General features: G+C 44.1%; 1 long non-coding RNA gene across 1 annotated transcript; it reads right to left on the bottom strand.

Moving 5' to 3' along the window:
• Positions 1-19,926: 19,926 nt before the first annotated feature.
• LOC144246974 (uncharacterized) lies at positions 19,927-24,127 on the bottom strand. Its single transcript, XR_013340689.1, has 3 exons — positions 24,063-24,127; positions 22,745-22,882; positions 19,927-20,076 (listed from the first exon to the last, which is right to left on the bottom strand). It is a non-coding gene; the product is annotated as an uncharacterized LOC144246974 (long non-coding RNA).
• Between the last annotated feature and the right edge of the window lie 2,034 nt (positions 24,128-26,161).

Raw genomic sequence — 26,161 nt, 5'->3', positions numbered from 1 at the left:
GAGGGAGAAACGGGAGGGAAGCAGGGAGGACAAGGATTCAGCTCCCCAGCACAACCAAAACCCAGGGGACAATTCCAGGAGGCAAGACCGGGGGAGGTCAAGGATAATGGCTCCTACCGGACTCCTGAGAAAAAGGGGTCGGCCCTCCATAAAGGCACTGATGATAGTAATTATGTGCTTCTGTGGCACAGGAGGGATAGACTCCTGCATTAAATGTTACCATCCATTATACGATGGGGAGAATCTAGAATCTCTAATCAGAGTACACAGCAACCTGAGTCCTTCCTGCTACAATCAGTCACAATTGGAAACCTGCCAAGAGGGAGGGAAGATCTATTGGATCACCAGGAACACAGCCTCGTTTAGGCAAAGGCTCCTAGGGGAGTGTCCCATGAAAGATACTTGGTTATGCTTTGAAAGAAGGAGAACAATAAAAGGAGAAATAGATATCATTAAAGAGAGGAAAGTAGATATGACAATTCACAACAAAGAGTGGGAGGATTTGAGTGGTAAAAATCTATTCATTGATCTAATAGAGAAGATCAGCAAGGAACTAAATATTACCAGATGCTGGGTTTGTGGGAGTACACAAATGTCAGATATATGGCCTTGGGAAGGCATAAGCCTTAAACCGAGGGAAATTTTAGGAATCCAACTATCAAGGGAGGAACAGATGATGCCAGGCTATAGAAGAAAGGAAAAGTGGGAATTGAAAGGCGATGTGATCGGGGAGGAGTGTATCCTACGGACGGGAAGCCAGTTTCGCACCTCGGTGGGCAGGTTAGCCTGTAAAAGATACTTACTAACAAAAGGAACACCTTTCCTTACTTGATGGGTCCCCCAAGAACCCAACAGATACTGGAGCTTAAATAAAAAAGAGAGAGGGTGCATATACCACGAAGGTTATCGCTTATTCGAATGTGCAGAAAAAGGGGCAAATCCATTCAAGGGAACTCGCTCCATATCAAAATATTGGGAGCTTCCACACATAACTGATGAAAGTTTCTGGAGGGCTCCAGGGAACTTCTTCTGGATCTGCGGGAAAGCAGCTTATACCCAACTACCGGGGGATTGGACGGGCAGCTGCACAATAGGAATTATAAAACCGGCTTTTTTCCTACTCCCCAAAGAGGCAGGTCCAGGGTTGGGAGTCCCTTTATATGATAATCTAGAAAATCCGACAGAAAGAAAGAAAAGAAGTCTTATTGACCTAGGGGCAACCCAAGAATGGAAAGGGGAGACCTGGACACCAGAGAAAATTATCAACACCTATGGGCCCGCCACTTGGGCACAGGACGGCTTGTGGGGGTATCGAACCCCTATATATCTGTTAAATCGTCTAATAAGGCTACAAGCCGTAATAGAAACTATTTCCAATAGAACAGCCCTGGCCCTGGAACATGTCAGTGACCAACTCTCCCAGACTCGAACAGTGGTATATCAGATAAGATTAGCAGTTGATTACCTGTTAGCTGATGAAGGGGGGATATGCGGGAAGTTTAACACCACCGAGTGTTGCCTAGAAATAGATGATAAGAGTGAGGTCATCCGTAACATCTCCAAGGAAATTAGGAAAATTGCACATGTTGGAGCCCAAGAGTGGACTCCTCTAATTAATTCAGACTGGTGGGATAATTTTTGGTCCTGGAAAGGTGACTGGTGGAAGAAAGCAGCTTTCTTTGTTATAGCAGGATTGGTTGGATTAATGTTTCTTCCTTGCCTCATACCCTGCTTAAGCAAAATAATTATATCTATAATCCAATCTGGCTATATGATTCCCACTACCCTAGAAACCTCTCAAAAGGATAAGCAGACCAAAATATTGATGCTAAAGAGTACAGAACAGGAAACAGCCAAAGAAGCGTATGAGCAATACCAAAGAGCTAAGGAAGGTTTATGTTCAGGAGCCAGAAGTGGCTAATTGACGCGGACTTACGCCCGGTCAAAATAAGAGAGGGGGGAATTGTTATGGATGAAATTTAATGTCTAATCTCTTGCCTGTTTTATCTCCTCACAGTTCGGAAATCCCTTGTTAATTACCCCCTATATATTTACCCCTATACCCGGACTGTATTCCCCTAGTTAATTCACCGAGTCTCTGTACCCCTCTCCTGTTATGAATGTTCTGTTAACTAACCAAATTTGTTGCCTTTAATAGTTTAAAAGCATGTTCAGTCCCCTTTTTTTTTCCCACCGCGTCGGGCTTTTCCAAAGCTGCTCCCAGAAAACCACTCCCAGAGGAGGCCTCTGATTTCCCAGAGGGCCAAGCGAGCGTTGACTAGTAATTATCAGACTTCTACGCACAACAGAATGGACTCTGACAACGAGCCAGGGACAGAGATGACCAAATGACCTACACACACCTGTGAGGAAACCTTCAGAGGACTAGAGAGGACTCTTAAGAACTCCGAAGGTAATCGCTGTAACCTTAAAGGAGCAAGAGTACAAAGAGACCCCTAGGCCAGGGAGCTAAGAACGAGTCTCGGGACGTATCCCGTGAGGGCGCAGACTCCGATTCTGCCGTAGCCAACAGGATCGTCTACCCCTCCTCTGGGACGTCGACTCAACTGGGAGCAGCGGCGGCGTCGCGAACCCCGAGCCCCCACCCCCTTAGGCTTTCTTTATAATAAAGGCCTGTCAAGAAAAGGAGCACAAGGTCTCCTGGCCCTTTTATTTCCAACACGCAGGGAACAGCTGGAGCTGTGCCAGGGCAGGATCAGGCTGGAGATCAGGAAAAAGTCCTTCCCTTCTTCCCCAGAGGGTGCTGGCACTGCCCAGGGAATGGGCACGGCCCCGAGGCTGCCAGAGCTGCAGGAACAACACTGCCAGGGATGTCCAGGGTGGGATTGTTGGGGTATCTGTGCAGGGCCAGGGCAGGACTGGGTGATCCTTGGGGGTCCCTTCAGCTCAGGATATTCTGGGATTCTGTGAATATAATTTTTATCTAAGTCACGTATCTAAAGTTCACCAATATCAAACATTCCACAGTTAAACCCAGAACTGGGGCCTAGGGTAATTTCCAGATGTACAAGCAGGCTGCCTTTCCCTGCCCTCCTCTCTTAAGGAGGGGAACTTCACTGTCCAGTGCTTCCTACACCACCTGCTTCTGTGATTCACTGCTGGGACCGGATTCCCCTTGGGAAACACGACTTTGAAAACACCTGATGTATTTCCACCCTGCTTTTACTGTGTTCCATGGAACAATAGCTTCTCTTATGCCAATTCTACTGCTTGATAAGTCACTGCATTGAAGGTGTTTTTACACTTGTACCCAGCTCTCCTAGCCCTGCAGGCTGGTCAGTCACTTGGGTCAAGGACACAAAGCACTTCAGGCCTTTTCTAAACAGCAACTGAAAGTCCGGATAAAAGGAGAGATTATTATGAAGCAGAGGGAGTGATTTCTGCCATCCCTGCTGAGCATATGAAGCTGTAATTTGCTAAGTCAGATCATGGAGTGAACACTAACAGGGTTCTGTGACCTTACAGCTCAGCACTGCTTTTTAACTTACACATAATTCTGACATTTTGCACTGTCACTGGAACCCTAAGTCTAAAAATCAGACAGAAGTGTGATCTGTACCTGTCTGCTTTCAGAAGCACATCCAGTAAATCTGGAACTAAAATGAAATTGCTGTATCATGTTTTATGCCTAAATTACCTTCTGCCTGAACTACATTCTGGTTTATGCCTAAACTACATTCTGCTCTCCCAGCACTCCCAAGACAGCTCTGAGCACATTGTTAATAATTTAGTGAAATCATTGGAGAGTGGTAGCAACTACTGCCTACTTCTTCAATTATCTCAATTCATTGATCTCTTCCTGCTGAAGGAGGTGGAATATCACACCAGAGATAAAAAAAAAAAAAAAAAAAAAAAAAAAAAAAAAGAAACAACAAAAATCCCCAAAATTACACAAAGTGTAATGTGACAAAGGTCACATTTTTTGTAGGAGAGGAGGAATATGGAAACTGTAGTAATGGTGATGATAATCTGTGTAACACAGATTCTGAGAGCCCAGCCCGTCAGTGATGTCTTATGAATGCAGCATGCCCAGAACTAAGGAGTCAGGCACCAAAAAAACTCAGTAACAGCAACAAAACCCCACAAAACACTCCAGCTGACCTTTAAACATTTCCAGTAGAACAATATTTCTGTAACACTTTCAAAATAATCCTTCAGTTCAGCTGCTTATTTGGAATCCTTCTGGCATTGCAAGGAGGATGTTTAGCCTTCAATGTTTGTTGCGTACTTGCTGAAAATACTTATTTGTTTGGCAATTTTATTAATTTTCCTTCCATGCAAGAACCATCTGGCAGAGAGAATGCACCAGCTGGGGTCAGATGCTCAGGACAACAGAGTTCTTTTTTCTTCACAAGAGCTCCTTCATTGTGCTATAACCAAAAGCTATTTATTTCTATTGGCCAGTCTTAACCCAGCATGAAATGAAATATTAATCTAGCAAATGAACAAACCAAATATCCACCAGGACATGGCCACAGCTTCAGATCCAAAGATAACTAGTCAGGCATGAGGAAAGAATGTTTGGAAAGATAAACATGCATAGGAGCAATGACAAAGTACAGTGGCCAAATCAGCTTTATTGGCTGTGTTTGGTGACTTGACCAACTGTGTGTGGCAGGAGAGTTCCGGAGCTGGTAAAGGCTGGATCATAATACTGAAACTCCAGGATTCTTAATGCTTCTAGGGAGGGCTTTGACCCAGCTTCCACTAAAGACAGGCTAATTGGCTTTTAGAGGAAAAGATAATTGAAAGCAGCCTCTTCTATTATTTTTACAAAAAAAAAAGAAAAAAAAAAAATTCACAAAAAGCACTTTTGGTGAGTTAGTATTTCAAATAAGCTTAGCCTGTTCAATGACCTGGTGCCTTCTTAGCAACATTTTAGGAGACTTTGTTTCTTTGTTATCTTTGTACATTTTGAAAAAAAATTCTTTTGGTGCCTCCTCTATTTATGACTCATTCATAATAACACAAGTGATTCATGCTGTCAAATTACAAGCTATTACTTTGGAAATTTTTTTTTCCCCTTCCTTTTGAATAAAATACAACCATTTTCACTATTTTGTTACTAAGGGCAGCTTCCTACTACTTAAGAGAGTCTCGGAACTTTATTTTCCAAGTAAAGCATATGCCACAAAAGACAAAATCATCTCCCACCTCAAGTCTCTCTCACAGATGAATACATGGGAAATAGAACAATTATTTAAAACTAGTTCCAGAACTCCCAAGCTCGTTCACCAAGAAACTGAATTTCAATCACCAGATTTTATCCAGACAATACTGCTTTTGTTTGATTTAAAGATGGTCACTGTATGCACATGCTGGCCTAAAATTATTTACTAGGGCTGCCCTTGGCACAGGCAGCCTCAGGTTCTCCATTGCAGGGATTTCTGGTCTGACTCTCCAGTGAAGTTTTGTGGTGCTTTCCCACCCAAAGTGTGAAAGGATGTCCCAAGGTGGCAATTGGCTTGCTTGAAAATGAAATTTAAAAAATGAACAAAAGGTCACAAAAGAGACCTTGGCATATCCAGAAGCACAACAGCTTTAAATAAACTTATTTATGCTAAATGCAAAAGTAAGGCCTGGGATAAAGCTTTGAACTGAGCAGAATGGGAACAGCACTTTAAAACACAACGTGGCAAGTAAGAAGTGAGAAGGGAAGAATGAATGTCTGGGTGAAGAACAAACATGTACACAACGCCTGCTCCGTGGAAAACAGCAACTGCAGCTCCCAGTCTGTCTGGGGATTCTGGCAAAGCACTGGGAGGGAGGCAGCACACACAGCACAGCACCACCAGGCTGTGCTGAGGGGTGAAGGTGGTAGAAATGGCAGGAAATAATTTATTAACACACACAGCTCTGGAGGAGGCCACCTGCAGAGGTGAACACAGCACCTGGGATAAAAACTGCTCTGGAGATGGAGAGGGCAAGAGGTGTGAGGAAAGATGTGCACAGCAGCTCACTGGTGGTACAGCTACAGCTCAGTGCAGTGGTGAGAAGTGTGGATCAAGGAGAAAAAATAGTTTCCCTTTCTTGTTTTAATTTTGCAAGCTTCAGGAGAAGGTCCTGGGAAACTGTGTGCCAAATTTACACGGAGAAGTTGTCTCATTGAAGTCAACAGATGAAAAGTGAACCCAGCTTTGTTCAAACTGAAAATAAAGCAGATGTTTTTGAATGTTGCCAATAAAATAAATAAAAATTAGAATATTTAGTATCACCCAAAGACCTTATGTCAGAGAGTCATCACATGCTAAATGCCTTTTTATACAGCTTAGAAATTGATGCCTTTCCTACGAGAGCACAGGGGCTTTGCTGTGGAGAACACAGGCTGGAGTTTAAGGCCAGCTATAACCTTGAACTTGAAATTGATACAAAGAAACAGCTGAAAAGGAATGGTTTTAATCAAATCACCAATACTACACTAACTTAACACAGAATCATAAAGCTAAATACACAAACAATACCTCTAGTTGCCTTACCAGAAAAAAAAAAAAAAAAAAAAAAAAAAAAAAAAAAAAAAAAAAAAAAGAGGAATTAACTGGAGAGCATGTACCTTGCCCAAACACCATCTGCCTCCAGGGCTGCTCCAAGGAAAGTTCCTTGGGGAGGATTGCTGCAATCCCTGGGACACAGCGAGGAGACACAGCCTAACACAGCTGTGTCTCTAGCTGGGGAAACTGGGATGGGGAAACTCCTCAAGCTTCTTGGGGAGCCTCTACTAAGAAATCACCAGAGGATGTTCACGAACAAACTGACATGTGCTCCTGAGTGCCAGAATCAACCACCAAACACAGAAGCAAGAATGCCTTTATCTGCAGGCCAAGGCAGGGGTTAGCCAAGGCTGGACTCTCACCTGGACAACTTTAATCCTTCACATAAACTGCAAAAGGCAGCTAACAGGCTGCCAGGAAAACCTTCCCCTGAAGCAGCACACCATAATCTTGGCTGCCCATCAGAAAGAGCTCTTTGCTGAAAGGTGTGTGCCGTGTTTCATTCATCATCTGCCTTGCTTTTGAAAGGGGGCAGATGGAGAAATAAAGATTGGGCTGTGTTTGGGATGTTTGATTAGGGAGCAGATTGGCTTGAAGACCAGTATTAACCCAGCCTTGCTGACCTTAATCTAATTGAGTAATTCCTTGGGACACACCTGTTGATCAGCTGTGGGCAGGCAAGGATTTTCTGGATGCAGGAGTCAGCCTGGCACAGCTCAGACATTTCAACTCAGATAAGGGCTGGACCTTGGAGCAGACACACTGCCAGCAGCCCTTCTCCCTCTCAGGGAGAAAACAGGAACAAGCAGTAAGTGAATGGGGAGGGAAATCAGCATTACATGCAAATCTCAGTTTATTAAAAAATAATAAAAAAATCTTCACATTGGCAGCAACCTGCTGAGAAAAATTTATATCCCCAAATCCCCCCAGCCCCAGGAATGGCCCCACAGGTGAGGTGAGCTCCTCGAGCCAAAGCCTGGCTGTTGCTTGCAGGAGGTTAGCTCCTGAGCCATACCAGCTCCCTACTTCATACCTTTTTTTTTTCCTTAACAGGACACTGCAACTTTTCCTAAAGAAATGAAATAAACAGCAAGCATTTGCCAAAGTACTCCCATCACTTGGAGCAGTTTGTTTTTCAGAACATTCAGTGCCAGATTGCTGAATGGGAAAGAGAAACAACAGGAGAGCAAAACCTCTCCTTTAATCATTTCTGAAGAGTTTATCACAGGAGCACTGAGATATTCACAGCCCACTGGTTTCTTGCTGAATTCAAGTGATTCAAGTGGAAAAAAGATCACATCTTTCTTTTAAAACCCAAATGAACAAAATGGTAAGTTTGAACAAACCTAGAAAATGAGCAGCTGCTTCTACAGTCATCACTGATTTCAGCAGGAATTGAAGATACTTTGTGAAAACTGGAAGAAATCTCTGACAACAAATGCTAGTGGAAGAATTGTCAAAGTATTTCAAAACATTACATTGGCAACAGAGAGAAAATTAAGATTGGAAAATTGTGATTGCAAACACTGAGGGGCTGTAGGAAGTGAAGTTCAAATAACAGCCAATGCTAAATTCTAAACAGCCAAACGGCAAAAAATTCTTCAACAGCAACATGAAGGAATCCTTAAAAGCTTTATTAAATAATACAGATTTAAATAATATAGTCCAGTGCTAGACTCTGAACAACCACACCACAAGAAAATTCAAAATAAAGAAGTCTAAAAAAGCTTTAATACAGATTCAACTGATTATCTACATCCAAACTGACCTTTTTTAGTAGTACTAGCAGTTAAGGCAGAATTTTTCCAAAATTAGCCAGTAAGTTAAACAAGACTCAATACAATTTCATGTAACAATCCTTTTGTTTATAACACTGTGTGAAACCAAAACTCCATGACATGCACTGGGTTTGCATTCCATTCATCTATTTGCCTGCATAGTTCTGCACACAAAGTATTTTGTTATTTCACTTTTGTTATGGTCCTTGGCAAAGTTCAGAGAGCCAGAATATTATTCACAGTTAAAACTGGGATGCCTGATATATCTAAAGAAAACCCTTATCTGATAGCTGCAAAACCCTGCTCACAAAGAAAAGTGACTGGGATGTGATTATATCCTCAAAAGAAAGGATTCCTACCAGAAGAAGGGTGCACTTAGAAGGCACATGCTTTCACAGTCCCAGTTCAGAAAAGTGTTTACAGTACCAAGGAATACTGCAGTTGTACCCAAAGCAACTCACACTAAGTTCTGGGTTTCTTTTTTTTTATTCCTTTTCCAATCATTGTTGTAAAAAAACATTTTATTATTCACAGTTGTTCCAGCATTTCTCATGCTAAACCAGCATATTGTGCTGGTGAATCCCAGTGTAAGGCTAAACAAAGAACACTTATCAGTGCAATACAATCCTGAGTTTTTGGAACACAAAATAAAAAACAGTTCTTCAAAATAAACAATCCTTCAACATTTTTGGTTCATATTTCACCTGTTTTTCTAATTTCCCCTTTTTAAAAAAAGTTCATTAGAAATAAATCTTATTTTTATAAAAAGTAAATAAAAAACTGTTATTGGTCTAACTTAGATATAACTTCTAGTTGCTTGAAGAATCCAAGAAAGCCAGACTAGCCTAAACATTGATTTTTGTGCAGGCAGCAAAAAACAAAAGATAGAACAAGCTTTTGAGAATTGAAGCACTGACATAAAAAACAAAAATAAACTCAGAGCCCTAAATAGTAAAAAAAGTAAATAAATTAAGGTCCTAGTAATATTCCAGAGCAAACCTGAATTACATCCCAACTGCTGAAGTTGCTGAGCTTGCTAAGGCACTGAGCTGTACATTTGTTTTGATTTGCCACGAGGAGAAGCCGTGCTGCCCCTACTGAGAGGCGTAACCCGTGCTCCAGAGCCTGGCCGAGGGGCTGCTCTGCCTGCTGAAGGCCTGGGAGCTGAAGGAATGTGCAGGTGACCCAATGGAACCTGAAACAGGGGAAGGAGAAGACAACACTCAGGCTTGGGAATGAATGGTGGGAGAAGGAGCAAACAACTGCTCTTGAGCATCTGCTGGACACTGGCAATGAACCTGATGATCCATTCCAAGTGAAACCATCCCTTTAGCTCAGTGCCTCTTGGAAAGGTACCCTGCAAGTATCAGAATTTGTGGGTCTTCCCGTTCAGGACTTAAGTCTGAGGGGAGCACAGTACATTTCCCCTCAGCAAGTGACATTCACTTGAATTTGCCTTATTTTACCTGAAGCATCACCTGTGTGTACAACCATGCCTGCAGCTCACTGTAACTTCAACACATCTGTAGGAATGTGAATTATTTTTCATTGCCACTCTTGATTACAGACCTTCCTACATTCAATTCCAGAGCAATGGCCAGACTAATCAATTAATTCCCTTCTAACTGGGTGACAGCTGCTTACTGTTAGGTGTGTGCTGAAGACTTGTCCTTGGGTGGAATACTGGCTGACTGTGCTGTTCATTCGGTGAGAAATGGTAGGCTGCAAGAGAATTGAAAAACAAACCTAAATAATTTTGCATGGCAATCATTCCTTTTTTATCTTACAGCTAATGCACTGTAAGAAGCTATGGAGAAAAATTCTTGTGCAATCTTTCCTTCTCTTACCTATGATCATTACAGCTGTCCCTGCTAAGAGTGCAAAAAGCGTGAAGATCATCACCTGGTAAGACTCACCAAACTGCTGGAAGAGACTGGCTTCATCTGCAGAATTGATTAGGAGGAGGCAATATTGAGTTAAAAGGAGCATCTTCTCCAACCTGCTTTAAGAGTTAACCTCATAAACATCAGAGAAATTAAGGGTTCCTGCTGGCATACGGAGTGGAGATCTAAACTTACAACTCACGGGTGCAGTGGTTCTGTCAGTCAGGTAGATCACTGTCACTGGGATGGTGATGGACTGGTCTGTCATGGGACTGGAGACAGTCACACTGGTGGACAGAGAGCCCTGGCTGGTAACTCTGGGATCAGCCAGGCTCACAGTGTACACCACATCACTGGGCAGCCCATAGGACTTCTCCAGCACCTTCACGGCTGGGGACTCACATTTCACCTGCACAGGGAACATCCAACCTGGAACAGACTGCTGGCACGGCACAGCACAGCTCCCTCTTCCAGGCCAGCTGCCAGCAATGGGCGATTCCTCAGAAACACTGAGCAATTCACCCCTCCAGAGGAGTCAGGTGCACCCGTACAGTGACACCTGCAGCATTTCCCCCTGCCTATTGCCTCTCACCTGCCCCGTCCACAGGTCTGGGCTAACCCCACACAGCCAAAACCCACAGAGCCTCAATGGGCTGTGTGAGCTATGGGCAGTCAGTCACACACTTACTTGGGCAAGACTTCCCCACAGGGGTAAAGCAGATTTTGGCTTCCTGACCCGTGAGCTGGCTCACACATGCCCGGCTGTATGCCCAGGTGAGCCTGCCACACCTGCACGAGCCCAAAACCCGAGGCCAGGCTGGGTGGGCTCCTGAGCAACCCAGTGAGTGAGTGGCATCCCATGGCAATGCATTGGAACAGGATGAGCTTCAGGGTCCTGCCAACCCAAAGCATTCTGGGATCCTGTGAAAAGTGAAAACTGAGGAATAATCAGCATTCCAAGATGAGCATTTCCAAATCATCTCAGGAATAAACCTTGACACGGTGAAGATGGCAGGGAGTGCCTCGCATTAGAAAGCTGCATGTGACAGCTCAGAATGCTCTCAGCTGTGCTGAGACACTCCCTGGGAATGCCCTCACCTCCAGGCTATCCAGGATTTCCCTGGCACCAAAGATTCTCAGCACGGAGCTGCCGTCCTGGTTGCTGAGCAGCATCTCAAGCATCAGTAATGTGTGATGTTTTCCTCCCTGCAGCTGGAAAGCAGCAGAGTAACTCCTCACCTGGATGTCAGGGTGGTTGTAGATGGAGAGCCCAGTGGGGCTCACTTTCACATCTTCCACAAGCACCAGTTCAATGGTGGCAGGCCCTGGGAGCACAGCCTCGTGCTGCAAGAACAATGGTAGCAGTTACAGAAAGAGGCACAACACTGCAGAGTCCTGTGTGTGCAGGGAGGATGTTTAAGGCAGGCAACCAAAGCTCAGAGCATAGGCTGAGGGATGAGATGCCCACAAGATCCAGAGGGCTCAGTCAGTCAGCACAGGGAAGGGCATCCTCAGGGCTGCTCTGTTCTGCACCCCTGGCCAAGGCAGAGGACCAGGGCCCAGCACTGCAGCATCAGTGAATGATGTCTGACAAGCACAGACAGGGTATTAACTCTGAGCCACGGCCCAAGTTCATACAGAATGATAAGGAACATGCACAAGGTGTTCTAGCTCTAACTCATCTTTTCATGCTTCTTAGCAGGCCACCAAAAGAAATTCTTCCTTAAATGTAAGTACATGAATACTGGAACAAATGCAGCTTTAATCACTCACTCATAACAACATTAGCTCAGAAAAGGAAAAGATTTCTAGAGGAAGTCAGTACTCTGTACCCATTTCACTTCATTAGTAGAATTATCTCCTTGATGTAGAAAGGATGTGATCTTTCCCTAATGGCATAATAGGGTGTTCCACTTAAACATGGAACAACAGTCAAGGCATCTTAATATCCCATCTACTAGATTTCTGTTTGTGTTTTTGGCTGCAAGAAAGGAGAATGGGCAGGTTTGAAAGCAGAGCAGAGCAGCCCATTGCTGATGTACTTGAAAAATGCACCCACGTCACCTCATTTAAAAAAAAACAGCTCATTCATGAGCCCACAAAGTGCAGCAGGACTGGCATCTACAGAGTCCTCCTAAATTTAAACACAGAGAATAAAACTTAAGAATATGCCAGTGTTCTCTGAACTCAAGGCAAAGTTTACAGCAGTCTCTTTACTAATTATTTCAAAAAGTAAGAAAGAATATATAATACTGGCTTAACAAAGCAGAGCACAGTGAACTACAAAATGATTGTAGAACATCAAGTATCCATATTACAGCTCGATTTCTAAGAGAGAAAAAAAAAAAAAACACAACCAAATATCTCAAATAACTTCAGCAGCAAAGTAACTGTGTCTCTGCAGTAATTCTCATATTCTTCAGGGGAAATACATCTGCACCATGCTTTCCCAACATGAGAAGAGTGGAAACCTCACAGAAAAGTCAAGAACCAAGTGGCAAAAAAGATCACCTCTCAAAGAATTTACTAAGCAGATTCCACACCTGGGCCAAGCTGAGAGGAACCTGGCCCACAGAGTATTTCACATTACTGGTGCCCATCTGCTACCTGCTTTGAGTTAAACCCTGTAACCTCTCAGTGCATATTCAACTTTTTGCCTCAAGTATGTTTTCAAGGTACTGCATATAGTTCAAATCCACTTAAATCTTGCTAACAAGATTAAACAGAAATTCCAGTTAGGAAGCAGAATATTTTAAGAGTCAGTTATTGCACATGTCAGGTTATTCCACAGGCTGAAACCTGCCCTTATATTCAGCTTACAAAAGTGACATACACAGAAAACTGCCAGCTGTTTACACCTGCCCCCTTTGCTCATCATCATCACCTTTTACTGTTTTTCTTCCCTAGCCTGAGTATCAACACACTAAGTATTTCAGGGAATGGCTAATGACTTGTAAAATGAGAGCCTGGGCTTATGGCTGGCATCAGAAAGAAAAAAAAAGAGAGCATCAGTCAGAGCCCAGAATAACACATGGTCCATATGAGGAATCAGTCAGCTTTTGCTTTGCTCATGCAGAACTTTCCCACCCAGCTCTGCAAGGGCAATAATTCATTTGCTTTCCCCAGTGACAGCTGCATGAAGCACATGGCTGCTTTAGTGAAGGACAAGCAGCAGAGATTCATTAAAAAACCCTAAACTGAAACAAAACCAACTGAAACACTTCTCTGTAATGCCCTTGCTCAGATGGTTAAAAAACTTCCAAGAATTCGGACAAATTTGATTTGGATAGCAGCACCTAGCGCAGAGGAAAGCAGGAAAACCATGAACCAGTATCAAACCTCTGCAGAATGAACCAGACTGCACCAGGGGGCTGCCTGATTTGTACAGTACTGTGTGGGGGGGAAATAAAGCCACCAGAACACTGAGCATTGACCACAGGGAAATGGCAAATCCCCCCAGGTACTGTTACCGCTGTTTGGGCTCTGGCTGCCTTCAGGTGGGGCTGCTGGAATCCAGTGGCAGTGGCAGAGATGGCAGCAGTTCCAAACTCACGGTCAGCTACCACAGTTTGTAAGCCTAGAATGCAACAAAGATGAGATACATCCAGCTCCTCTAGGCTCATTCTCATCAGACAAGAACTTTCTCTCTCAACACAGGTTCTAGACATTGGACTTGGTTCCTTTTCTCTCCTCTCTTTAATAGCACACACTAAAAAATGCACACTGATGTTAAACTGAAGTATGACTGCAGATTACAGTAATTTCTTTAATCAAGATCAGACACTGCCAAACAGATTTAATCCGGACCTTCAAACAAAGAAATGCTCATTTCAGCCCACTCATACCCTGCATTTTCTTCTGACCATTGCCCTCCTCCTTCAGAGTCAGCTCCATTGGCAGCTCCGCCTCAATACGAGCAATGGCCTTATTTGTGGATTCCCACACAATACTAAGGGAGCTGAAGCTATCAAATTTCCTGCCTTGCTGGTCATAGGCAGCCAACTCCAGCACTGGATTCTGGTAATTGGAAACAGGAACCTGAAAAAGAAGGAATATTTTGAACTGAACCAATACAACAGGATTTTTTAGTCATTTAAAAAAACATATGCTGAATTCCATGAGGTTTGTTACAACATCAACGCATAAGGAATGTTCATTAAAAGGAGCCATCAGTGCAAGGTGTTCAGCTGTGCTCCAACAGCCCTGAGATTATCTCAGCTGGTCAGAGCATAGTGCTGCTTACTCCAGGTAGGTTCAAGTCCTGTATGGGCCATTTAGAGTTGGACTCCATGATCCCTTTGGGTCCCTTCCAACTCAGAGCATTCTGTGAATCTCTGAACCCTAAAGGGGTTTTACTGGAACATGGCTTTGGGGTTTTTTAGCCAGTGAATTACCATAAGAAAAAAACAAATCCCCAAACCAACAACAACAAAATTGAACCACAGCTCAATGAAATTGTTTTTAAAATTCAAATAAATGATGACAAACACTGCTGTTTGTTAAAGCTCAAAATTCTGGTGTTGCAATTCTGGTGAAATACATTAGCAACAGCAGTGCCCCAAGGTAAGCTGACACATAATGGAGCCAGAAAAGCAGGTGAGCTCTGAGGTGGCTAACAATACACAAAAGTCTCCATCTCCTCTTGTTATTACATAGAAGCTCTTTAAAATGATTCATTTTAGGGAAGGAGGATGACTTTTACATTTGCCGGGGAATATTAACACAACAAAATGTGGCTTACTCAGCAGCCAACATGTGACAATACCTGTTAGCAAGAAAAACAGAATAGCAAAGTTCCTTATGCCTGATAATCGACACGTATCTCTTGTCCATTTACTGCAGGACTCCCCCAGCCTGCTCTGTGCAGGGCTCCCAAGGGCACAGTGTGGCCACAGCACCAGTTACTGCTCCTCTTGCAGCAGCTGCGATGTTTCACACATGGAGCTCCAAACACTGAGTTTTCTGCTCTAAGAACACCTTCTTCTCCTGACACTTCCCAGGCTTACCAGTTGCTTGCTCTGCTGGAGCAAAGGGCAGGAGAGAGCAAGCTGAGGGCTGCCATAAACAGGAATCAAAGCCAGCCGGGAAGGGAGAGCACAGATGAGCTTCACCACAGCAGGCTCAACCACTGGGAAAGGGTTGGTGACTGTGGGGCTGTTCCCAACTGTTAAGGCAATAACCTGAAAACAGCAAATGAGGAAAGAGTTTAGTTCAGGCACACTGTATTTCCACAGGTCTCAGTTACACTGTGATATCAGAATGAAAAGCAAAAATACAGTGCTTGGGGATTTACAGCACTATTAAGACACAGGAAGATGTAAAAGAGGGAGCACATCTCAAGAACAATTCTTTATCACTATGAAAGTACTGTTCCTGGGAACTCTTTCCTCGGTGTTCATGTTCATTACTATCAAATTTGATTCAAACAACAAATCTCATGTAACTGAGAATGGAAACTGCAGGTGTTCTTGCAGAGTGAGAACAGAACAGCCCAAAGGCAACATTTATAGTCACTTCAGTGTGTTTAAAAACATCTTATCTTTTATTTTACACTCCTTTTCTAGCCTTCAGCAAAGTGAAGTGGATCTAAAAGCAGAGAAGGCTGAGGCAGCTCTGGTCACCTGCCCCATGCCCCCACGCACTGGTGCTGGGCAGAGCCATGCAGGGGTGATGTGCTGGGGACAGCCAGCCTTGCACAGAGCTGCACACCAACAGCAAGGCCTGTTCCTTTGGAATCTGCACTGACAGAAACAGCTCCACTTTGCAAAGTGAGGAAATCAGTGGAACTTGGCAGCCCAACCAAAATGCTTAAGCCTTGCAGAATTGCAGAAGAACACTATATTGAAGCTAAAAGCTTCATGGGCTGAGGGGGGTGAGTAAAGCAGGAGAAATCACTTCTGTATGTTGGAGAGAACAAAACCAAGTGGAAAATGAGCACAGCCGTGCTCACCAAGGCTGCACAGAGAGTAGAGCAGTCAATTCCTGGGGCTGCCATTTGTTACAATAAACAGAATTACACTGGAAGGTAATACAGTTAAGAGGAGCAGGTAAGGCAGGGGAGTCAGCCTGCTCAGTAACCTCCTGCTGTGATCCTGTTCATGCAAACTGAACCTGCACTCATTAGGATGTTCAATGCATCCCACAACACAAGGCTTCCACAACTTGGGTTTATACTGCAATAAACCCATCATAAATCACTTTTTAATGTAATGCTGTGAAATGCTCACTCTAAAATCTGCATCAAAATGCATAAACAATGTACTTACCCAAGTTCTTTACTGGCTCATTATAAAAGCATCTAGCTACATAACAGGCATATGGCACCATAAATGTGTCTGGAGCCAGTTCTCAGCACCTGATGGAGGGCAACAGCAAGCCCTTCTGGCACTCACCTGCTCTCCCAGGCTCCTGCACAGCACCCTAACCCAGTGCTGGTTGCTGTTTCGAGGTGTGGCATGTTCAAGTAAAGAGGAGGCAATGCTTTCTGCATCCTCAGCAGCAACCTTCCTGAAGAACTTGGAAGGTTCTTGGACCCATGGCCTGGGTCCTCCTTCAAACAACACATCCTTGGAGGAACCCAAAGTCACTAAAGCAACTGATGGTGGATCGGTAGCCTGTAAGCAATTAATTAATTGAAAATTAATCATCTATTTACACTGTTTGGTTGTGCTCTGCAAAATAAACCTCCTTCTGAATGGAACAGCTATACTTGGATAAGGCTGTGATTTCTCCCATGCAGTGGTTTGTCAGCACACTTAGCAAAAAACAGAGCTGCACTAAAATCCACAAGGATTCTGTCCTGCTGGATTAAATTCAAAGGAAGCAACAGATCCAAAGACAAGTTTTAGCTGCCTTTTAATCACATCTCTCTCATGAAGAATTACAGCAAAAGGGAGACCCTTAATATATTTTTCTGAGCACAGAGAGATAGTATTCTGCTATACTTTCAAAGAAGTATTTAAAATGGATGAAATTACGTCAAATTGTACTTTCACTTGCCAGTGCTCTCTCCAGAACAATTCAGTGTATGTAGTTATTCTCCTACACAAGTTTTACTTCACACTTGTCTAACAAATTCTGCACTGATGTGCATCTCTGGGACAGCCTGTGCTGTTCACCACCACAGCAGTTAACCTGACATTTAGTGCACAAAAACCTTTCCAGTTTGTGTTTCACAACATCACATTACATTCATTATAAACACAAATCCGTAGTATTTGCACTAACATTTTTTCCATATTGAGGGAAAGCTATGGTGAAATACTCAGATTTCAGCCTGCAGTCAGTGCTAGGCTTCTGCAGATGAGACAACAAAGCAGCCTCTTCTGTATTTCCATCTATTGACCCTGCACTCAGCTTCTTTCTTATTTTCTTCACTGAACCAGCCAGTGGTGGAATGTAAACCCACCCACCTCAGTTTTTCAGACCTATTCCTTGCATAACCTGCTCCCTGTCATGTAAAGGTGCTTCAGTGCTGGATCCTGGATCTCTCCAGGAGCAGAGGAAGCAGACTCACTCTCAGCGGGAGATAAGCGGCGATGGCGATGCTGGCACTGAGGCGCACGTGCCCGTGGGTGTACACAACCACCAGCCTGGTGTACCCTGAAATTCAGCCTTCAGTCTCACTCCACTGCAAAAATCAGCAGCTGGCTTAAGTCTTCCTGTCAGATAAATGAAAAATATACAAGAGCTTATTTGGAAAGAAATGCCCAGGCATGGTCATCAAATTCCACACAGCTGTTTGAAGGCAGCCTACCTGAAAGATGGAGAGAACTTTTTACAAGGACATGTAGGGACAGGACAAGGGAGAATGGCCTCAAACTGAAAGAGAAAAGGTTTAGACAGGATACTGGGAAAGAATTCTTGGCTGAGAGAGTGGTAGGGCTCTGGCACAGGGTGCCCAGAGAAGCTGTGGCTACCCCTGGATCCCTGAAAGTGCCCAAGGCCAGGCTGGACAAGGCTTGGAGCAGCCTGGGACAGGTGAAATGTGTCCTTGCCCATTGCAGAGGGTGGGACTGGAAGAACTTTTAAGTCTCTCCAACTCAAACCATTCTGCATAAGAAAGCAAATATATCCTCAAAATAAAACTATTCGGACCCCCTCCCCTCTGAGGTTGGCAGTTCTGTGGGGATACTGTACAGAACTATGAATCAGTGATTTAAGGGAGAAGTGTGACTTGGGAGAGGTGTGACCTGTCACCAATTTAACTTCCAAACCAGGGAGGGAGTTAAAGCACCTTCAAGTGGGCTGAACACGCCAGGGTTCTCCAGCTCCACCCCCAGCTCCAGCTGTGAGCAGTCGCTCAGGGGGACCAGCTCGCCCCTGTCCACGCTGGTCCGGCCACTGATCCTCAGGGGCAGCTCCAGCACCTGCCCCACGTGTGCCTCCACCTGCAGGAAGTGAACTCCATGGCGCTGGGCTCGCTCACGGACACCTGCCAGGGACAGAACAGGGACAGGCTGGGTCACTGCTCTGCTCCACGCCAGCCCAAGCCCACAGCAGCTTGGTGAGCTTCCCTTTTACTGCTGCTCCTGTCATTCTCTCCTCTGCTTTACAGACTTTGAAGTGTGGACTGCTGTGTGCTATCTCCAGGGGCTATCATCACCAGCTGGGAGAGGTTTAGCGTCCATTAAAGAACCTACCTCAGACCAGAGATTTCACAGCAATCACAGCTTTTATTTGCAGGATCTTAACTACTTAATCTTCTGCAACTGGCTTCAGGATACCAAACTATATAGGACAGAATTAAAGATGTAATCTGTGTGGATTAACTACTCCTAAAACTACTACTACTAAAAACTGACTCACTGAGGTCAGTAAACAGAACTCTGAAGAGCTGTTCACACAGAAGGCAGCTCCTAACACAGGAAAAAAAAGCATTCAAAAATAACCTATTCAGATTGTGAAATACACTGCTCTGAAAGCTCACATGGTCTGAAGGTTTCTTTCTGTCTTCAGACTTTGACTCATGTTTGAGGATAAGAAGTTTTAGCTGAAAAAATCTTCCTCACTGTGCCTCCAGCTGGTAACTGTTGCACTGCTAAAAAGCAGCATCTAAGGCTGTTCAGAGAATTATTTCAGAGTGAGTGTGTAAGCTAAATTCTGAACAGATTTTAATTCATGTCACACCCCTCCCTTTGGGCCACCATATGTACTGTTCCTGCATTCTCCTCGCTCCAAGCCACACACACTGACCACCATGACCTAAGAACAGGGGATGGTCTGAAGAGACACCATAAAATCCCTCTTGGGAGCTATGTTTTTTATTGCCATTTTCTCCTAATTTTCCTAAAGTACTGTTTTTTCTTGGCCAGCTCGGGTATTTGCAGCCCGTCTGCAGCACAGTGCTCAGTTCAGGTTCTTCTCCAGACAGAAATTTCCTTGTACATCCTGGTAACAACTGTCACCCTTTTGTATCAAGGGAGAGCACCCACCTATCACCCTACAGAATGAATTTCTAGTGTGGCTTGTCTGCCTGGATGGCCAGGCCAGGAGTTAATTACCATTTCATTCTTGCACTTAAAACTTCCAACAGGGAAAAAGGTTTGCCAAGGAAATCAGGAAGGGGCAAAAATGGGAGTCAGGTTAATGCACTGGACAGTGCTGGATTCCCTAAAGCACAAACTGAAAGGAATCACTTAACCTGCCACAGGGCAGGAAGTGGAAGGGGATTGCCTATGGCATTCTCAGTGCCTTTGCTGTTTCCAAAAGCCACATTCAAGAACAAGCACTGAACAATGAATCTCTTGCCTTCATTTCGCCATAAAGCAGCGGATTCCGCACGTCAAACGCCCGAATAATGCTGAGCCCAGCATCACTCCCCGTGCTCATCACTCCTGTGACTGTCACTGTGGCTACTGCCTGGTTAGAAGAGGACCAGCTGAAGTTGCCACTTCCACCCTGAGCCTGAAATACAGAGGGAAAAATCTTGCAAACATTTAATCAAGGACATGGTTTTCACATTCCACAGCTTTGGATATCTTGCGTGAAAACCAGGAGTGCACTGAGAATAGGACATACAAAAAAAATAACACCTCAGAACTTGATAAGCAATAGAGAGATGAGAAGATTTCTACCTTTCGTTTTATATTCGGCTTCTTTCACACACCAAAACAAATGTCAAAAGTTCCATCAGAGTAAAACACGGGTGAACACTGGAGCTATTTTAAAATTTATATTGTTTTAATTTCTTTTACTTCCTCAGCATTTCCTTTAACCAATTTCATAATTAAAAATGAACAAGGTGATAAATCTTCTCTAGAGGGACAGTGTGGAAAACAAACAAGTCTAAATTATACAGGAGCTTAGCTAGTAATTTTTACCAGGGAAAGAGAAAAAAAAAAGAAAATTAAGAGGAGGGTCATTTCCCATCTTCCTATCTTCCTTTCTCAGAGCACATGCACAATCTGATTACAGAAGGACACAGACAAATAAACAGGCAGAGGTGTGTTACAGGAGATGCATGGGATGTGGTGAGAAAGGCTGAAAGAATCCAAGGGCTCAGCATATTTGTAAAGGTGTTTCAGTTGAAACAGGGGGATGAGCATAGTCTTAATGACTATGAAGTCTCAGGTCCCTGCCATAAACCCCAGACACGTCACTACGCTTTCTGTCTCTGACAGTCAGTATGCACTGAGGAGAGAGAGGAAGGGTAAAGCAGCTTCCCATGCAGCTTCACCATTAGCCAGAGCCTGGCAGGAGCTCCACACTGCTACCTGGGAGCAGTGCCCTCCCCAGGAACCTCCACGTGCCCACCTCGCACAGCTGCTCTGCACCTCTCATGCCTGCGCCGAAGGAAGGCAACAGAAACCATCTCATTGGCACAAAGATGAACAAAGCAACCCCCAACAAACCAGACAGCTGCCAAAGGAAAACCTGCCAGGCATTCTGGTACCATCTGGAGGGAGTTACTTCAGCTATCAACAGAATTTGGCTAGATCCAAAAATCCCTTTCAATTTATTTTCAGAAAAACTTTATTCACCCATTTGAAATAGCCTGGCTGAAGCTATGCAGTGGGAGGCAAACTCTGATGGAGAGGCAGGAACAGTTGAGCTGTGTGTATGCTGTCGACCACGTGTCTTGTGGAATCTATAGACCAGAAGAAAGGTCTCAGTTTCAGCAAAATTTAAATCTTGGGAGAAAAATGTTTCTATGTTTTTATAGAAGAACATCAGAGTAAAGTAAGACAATTATTGCAGTACCATGAAGGAATGTTCTCTAGTGAAATACTTCATTATATTTGCAAGATAAGGTGACAATAGAACTGTGAAAGACGTAGGAAACAAAACCACATTTCCTTTCCTTTACTGGGAAAATTCCAGCAGAATTATGAAGTACTGCAAATGCAGACTTAGTACTAAGAATTTTTGCCACACTCTGCTGGTGTGGTCAGGAATAGCATGAAGTAAACCAAACCAATCCCACAGAACAGACAAGTCGAGTTATGCAGGGCTTAACTCAGTGTAGCTGCCCTTAGACTCACACTGGAGAATGCAATTTAATCCTGTGAGATTGATTCTCTCCATGGAGTCACTGAATCAGTAAGGCTCTAAAAGACCTCTGAGATTATCAAGTCCACCACTGAACCATGTCTTCAGGTCCCACACCCCATAATTTTTGAGCCCTTCCAGGGATGGTGACTGCACCACTGCCCTGGGCAGCCTGTGCCATGGCTTGACAACTCTTCCTGTGAAAAAAATTTGTCTAATATCCAAGCTAAACATGAGGATGTTTCCTCTCATCCTATCCCTTGTTACCTGGGAGGAGAGCCTGGCACCAAGTGTCCTGCTGCCTATTTGCTTATAGTTTACTTAATACAGATCCAACACTGAGCACCACTTTATGCTAAAAGGGAGAGGTAGGAGTTGTGCATCCAACACCTGAGTGCAGGGTCTGGGTATCACTGGCCTGAGTTAAGAGTCTGGGCTGAGAAAGCACAACTTTCTTTTCCCTACTTAGACTAGAGATACTGGATACTGGCATACAAACCATTTGTTTCATGAAGCAAAAGGAATAACTGACAGCTTGGGAGCAAAGACACACTTAGTAAATATGGAATCATCCCTTCTGTAAATAAGCTGGGGCCTTTGCCTCCCTGGAACTTTGTATTAGGAGCACAAGGTGTGTGGCCACTGAGGAATACTGATGTCCAAGGCTGGCAGAGTGCTGCAAATTAATCTTGTCATGCCCTTCTTTGTAGTCACTTCACACTCCCATTCATATTTCCCATCCTTGCCAGCAAAGGGCAGCCTCTAATGATTGCTGTGGATCTTTGCATGTAGGATGCTCCTGGAATTCCAAACCATTCCAGGCACAGGTGCGTGGTGCATGCATGAGGGAGAGAGGAAGACAAGAGGTACAAGTCAGTGGGGTTTTTATGTTTGTTGGTTTCTTGGTGCTTTTTTAAAACTGCATATCAACTCCTGTAACTAATGTCCCATGAAGTTCCTGCAAGTTACATTTTGGATGCCACTGTGCCTGAAGTATCCACAGTCAGCCCTAGCTCAGTGGTGTCAGGCCTCAGTGTGCCTGCCTGAGTTACACACCCTGCAGCTGGGTACTTCTTTGGCATACCTGGATGGTGTACTGGTAGACTCCTGCTTTTGCCTGCCAAGGAAACATCAGAATGCTGGGTACAAGCAATATTGGAACATGGATCTCCACATCCTGCTGGTTTCTCACTGGAACTGGTAAGGTGTGAACACCTCCATCCTGCAAAGTGCAAAACCACGGTGTTATAAATGGCATCACAGAGCTTCCCAGAGTTAATGTTTAGTCCTTAGGTACAGACATGTTCTTGAAAACACCTCAGAGAGGAAGGAAAACTATTTAGGACCACTTATGAGCAGAGCTCCCAGTGAGCAAATAGCTCCTGGCAGCAAGGTGTGCCACTGTACTAAAGGAGTGCTATTGTTATGAAGATCCAGGTGCCCACATTAATGTAAAAGGCAAGAAAAAAGATACTCTTTCATTGCTCCTATTTTGAGACCTCACTTGGAGAACCAATCTGGAGGCTCAACACCTATATTTACTCTTTGCTCATCCCACTGTGTACAAAATTCAGCCTGAAAGAGCCCTTGCTCAGTCCTCCCTCCCAAACATTGGCCTTCAGAGCTCTGCTGTCATTGCAGTGCTACAACCCTCTGGCACAACACACTGTTACTGCATTTCTGAGGGAAAAACAACTCTCAAGGGATGCTCTTCCACTGAAGAGAACATCTCTGACACACAAAATGACTGAGGTGTATCACATTGAAGGAGCTGCTAAATCCTGCCCAAGGAATCACTAAATTGATTTTACAGCAAATGGGTTGAAGTGTTGAATTTTCAAGCAAAAGCAATTCACTTCCACACCACGTGCCCTAGTTAGCCATACATTCAGCAGCCTGCCCAACCAGCAGAAAGTAAATGAATAGTAATTTGGAGAAATGTGCAGGCTGATACATTTGGCAAATTGTCATTCCAGAGTTTAAGGGCACTTCCCAACTGACAGCAAACTTCCCCAATGTAACTGACTGCAGAACAAGGTCAGGGTATGAGTGATGATCCTACCACAATAAAGTGTAAAATTCCCTCAGCCTGTGAGAGGCCCCTTGCCCAGCACAAGGATCTGCCACAAGAAAAGAAATCAGTGCTGTGCACCACTGCCCTAACAGGAGTTTGCCACAGGCTCGGGAGCAAAATCCCACTGTCTTTAATGTAAGCAAATACTCTTTTGACTCTATTGGCAGTTTTCATGAAGAAAGGATTTTAGAATTTGGTTCTTAATCTGTTCAAAGACAGCTCAGACCCATGTCATTCTTAGGTTTCCTTTTGCCAGGAAGTCACTACTGCACAGCTCAATTATTTTTAGGCCTACCAGTGAAGCAGAGGAGTTTTCACACAGACACACCCGGTCAACAACTGATGTCAGTGCAGCATCAATCGTGGTCTGACCTGCCTTTACAGCCCTCACACAATGACAGGACCCATTCAGAGAGGACTGCAGCACCTCAAAGTGTTCTCCGGACAGCTCTGTAGTAATTCGGATCTTCTAAAACCAGAACATGAAATAGAAATTGCCACAGGTGACTGACATCAGTGGGGGACAGAAAGCCCTAAACATACAACAAGAAGTCAGTAAGCAAATGTTTAATCACACAGTTCAAAGACATGCTGCTGAAACTGATTAGAACTCTCCCTGTGGAAGTTTCAGTCTTTCAGTAAGATTTTACCTTTAGAGACATTAACTCCACAGAAAGTTTCTTTTTAAATTTCATGCTAAATGTAATTTAACATGAAAGTACCTATATTTATACCACTAAGTAATTCATATTTTACAGTATTTTTCTAATTTTTTCCTTCTTCAACATAAAAGAACACATGAATATACTGTCCCAAAGGCACACTACTAAGCTCTAGCTCAAACTCAGATCTGTATCCCAAAAAGCAATTATGAGGTGTGGGAAGAGTAGGCTCCTTTGCACGGTTGGGGTGTAGGGAGGCAGAGATCTCTGAAGCTTGCTCTTGGGGGAAGAGGTTTATTGGAGAATTCAGGGATGCCCAAGCCTCGTGCTCTCAGGCGTAGCACGTGGCTGGGCTTAGGAGGACGGGGGAGGGGAGAGAGAAACTGAGGGTTTAGGAGAGGGGAAGCCCCAGGGAGGGAGGGAGTCCAAGAGAGGGAGGAAATCCAAGAGCGGGAGGAAGTCCAAGAGAGGGAGGAAGTCCAAGAGGCCGCATGGCCGCTCAGAGCCCCCTTATCAGGGGCTCCCAGGTGGGCTGGGACAAGGCATGGGCCAATGGGGTTACAGACTCTGTTTTAGGGGCAGGTACAGAGGTGCGGGATGAACCACAATCTTTTGCAGGGTGGGATGGAACAGTCCATTTCACTCCAGGATTCATCCAAGGGTAGAAGTGACATCCGGCTAGCTAAAATAACAATCATATCTATCTATCCTCTGCAACAATGAGGAAATAAAATTATATTCCCCTAGATCAAATACTCTCAAAAGCAGTAATTCAATAAATTTATTCTTGTTGCAACTGAATTATTTTAATTTCGTTTCCTCTGCAGTTTAAGAACTATGTGTATTTGGTACCTGGTATATAGAATTAAGGAAGAAGCTCTTCCCTGGCAGGGTGGGCAGGCCTTGGCACAGGTGCCCAGAGCAGCTGTGGCTGCCCCTGGATCCCTGGCAGTGCCCACGGCCAGGCTGGACACTGGGGCTGGGAGCAGCCTGGGACAGTGGAAGGTGTCCCTGCCCATGGCAGGGGTGGCACTGGGTGATTTAAGGTTGCTCCAAGCCCCATCCAACCTAAAAGACATTGCCCAACTTCCATTTTTTTTCTACAGCACTTCAGACTCCAATAACTTCACATGAATCACCTAGAGTGCTTTATTTTTATAAAGTAACAACAACAAAACAAAGGAAAAAATGAAGAGGCAAGAAATAACAAGCTTTGCACTGTCCTGTCTCAATGTAAATAAGAAATCACTCAAATAATTCCAAAGCAAGTCAGGATTTAGGAGACAGTCACAGAAAAAAAGTATCTAAACATTTCAACTTACATCAGATAAATACACCTTATTGCTTGATTTATCATACACGTCAACTGTAATTTCATAAAGTCTGTCTGTTTCCAGGACCCATCTGTCACCTGGATAAACTGTAAATCCTGCAAAACAGGAAATATTGAACAGCACAAACCAGCAGCCTCTTAATCCAATGGAGAAAAGCATTTTGCTTCTGGTGCCCACACTCTGCAGATGAACACTCATTATTTTAAACTGCTGACTACAGAGATAAAAGAAAGTACGTAAAACCTATTTCACATTGAGCTACTTTTATGAATAAAATTCCTTTTCTGTGAAAGCTAACGCTGAACGGAAGCGTGGAGATACAGCATGAAAATCACAGAGACAAGGCCAGAACTTGCATGATTCAGCTAGAAGACTGCAGCAATACCAACCCAAATATGCAGGAGCTACCACACAGACAGTGCTGCTGGGCA

The sequence above is a fragment of the Lonchura striata genome, chromosome 12 (assembly GCF_046129695.1).
Source record: "Lonchura striata isolate bLonStr1 chromosome 12, bLonStr1.mat, whole genome shotgun sequence".
NCBI classification, from domain to species: domain Eukaryota; kingdom Metazoa; phylum Chordata; class Aves; order Passeriformes; family Estrildidae; genus Lonchura; species Lonchura striata.
Note: the sequence above shows the minus strand (reverse complement) of the source record. Positions and strands in the feature narration are given on the sequence as shown.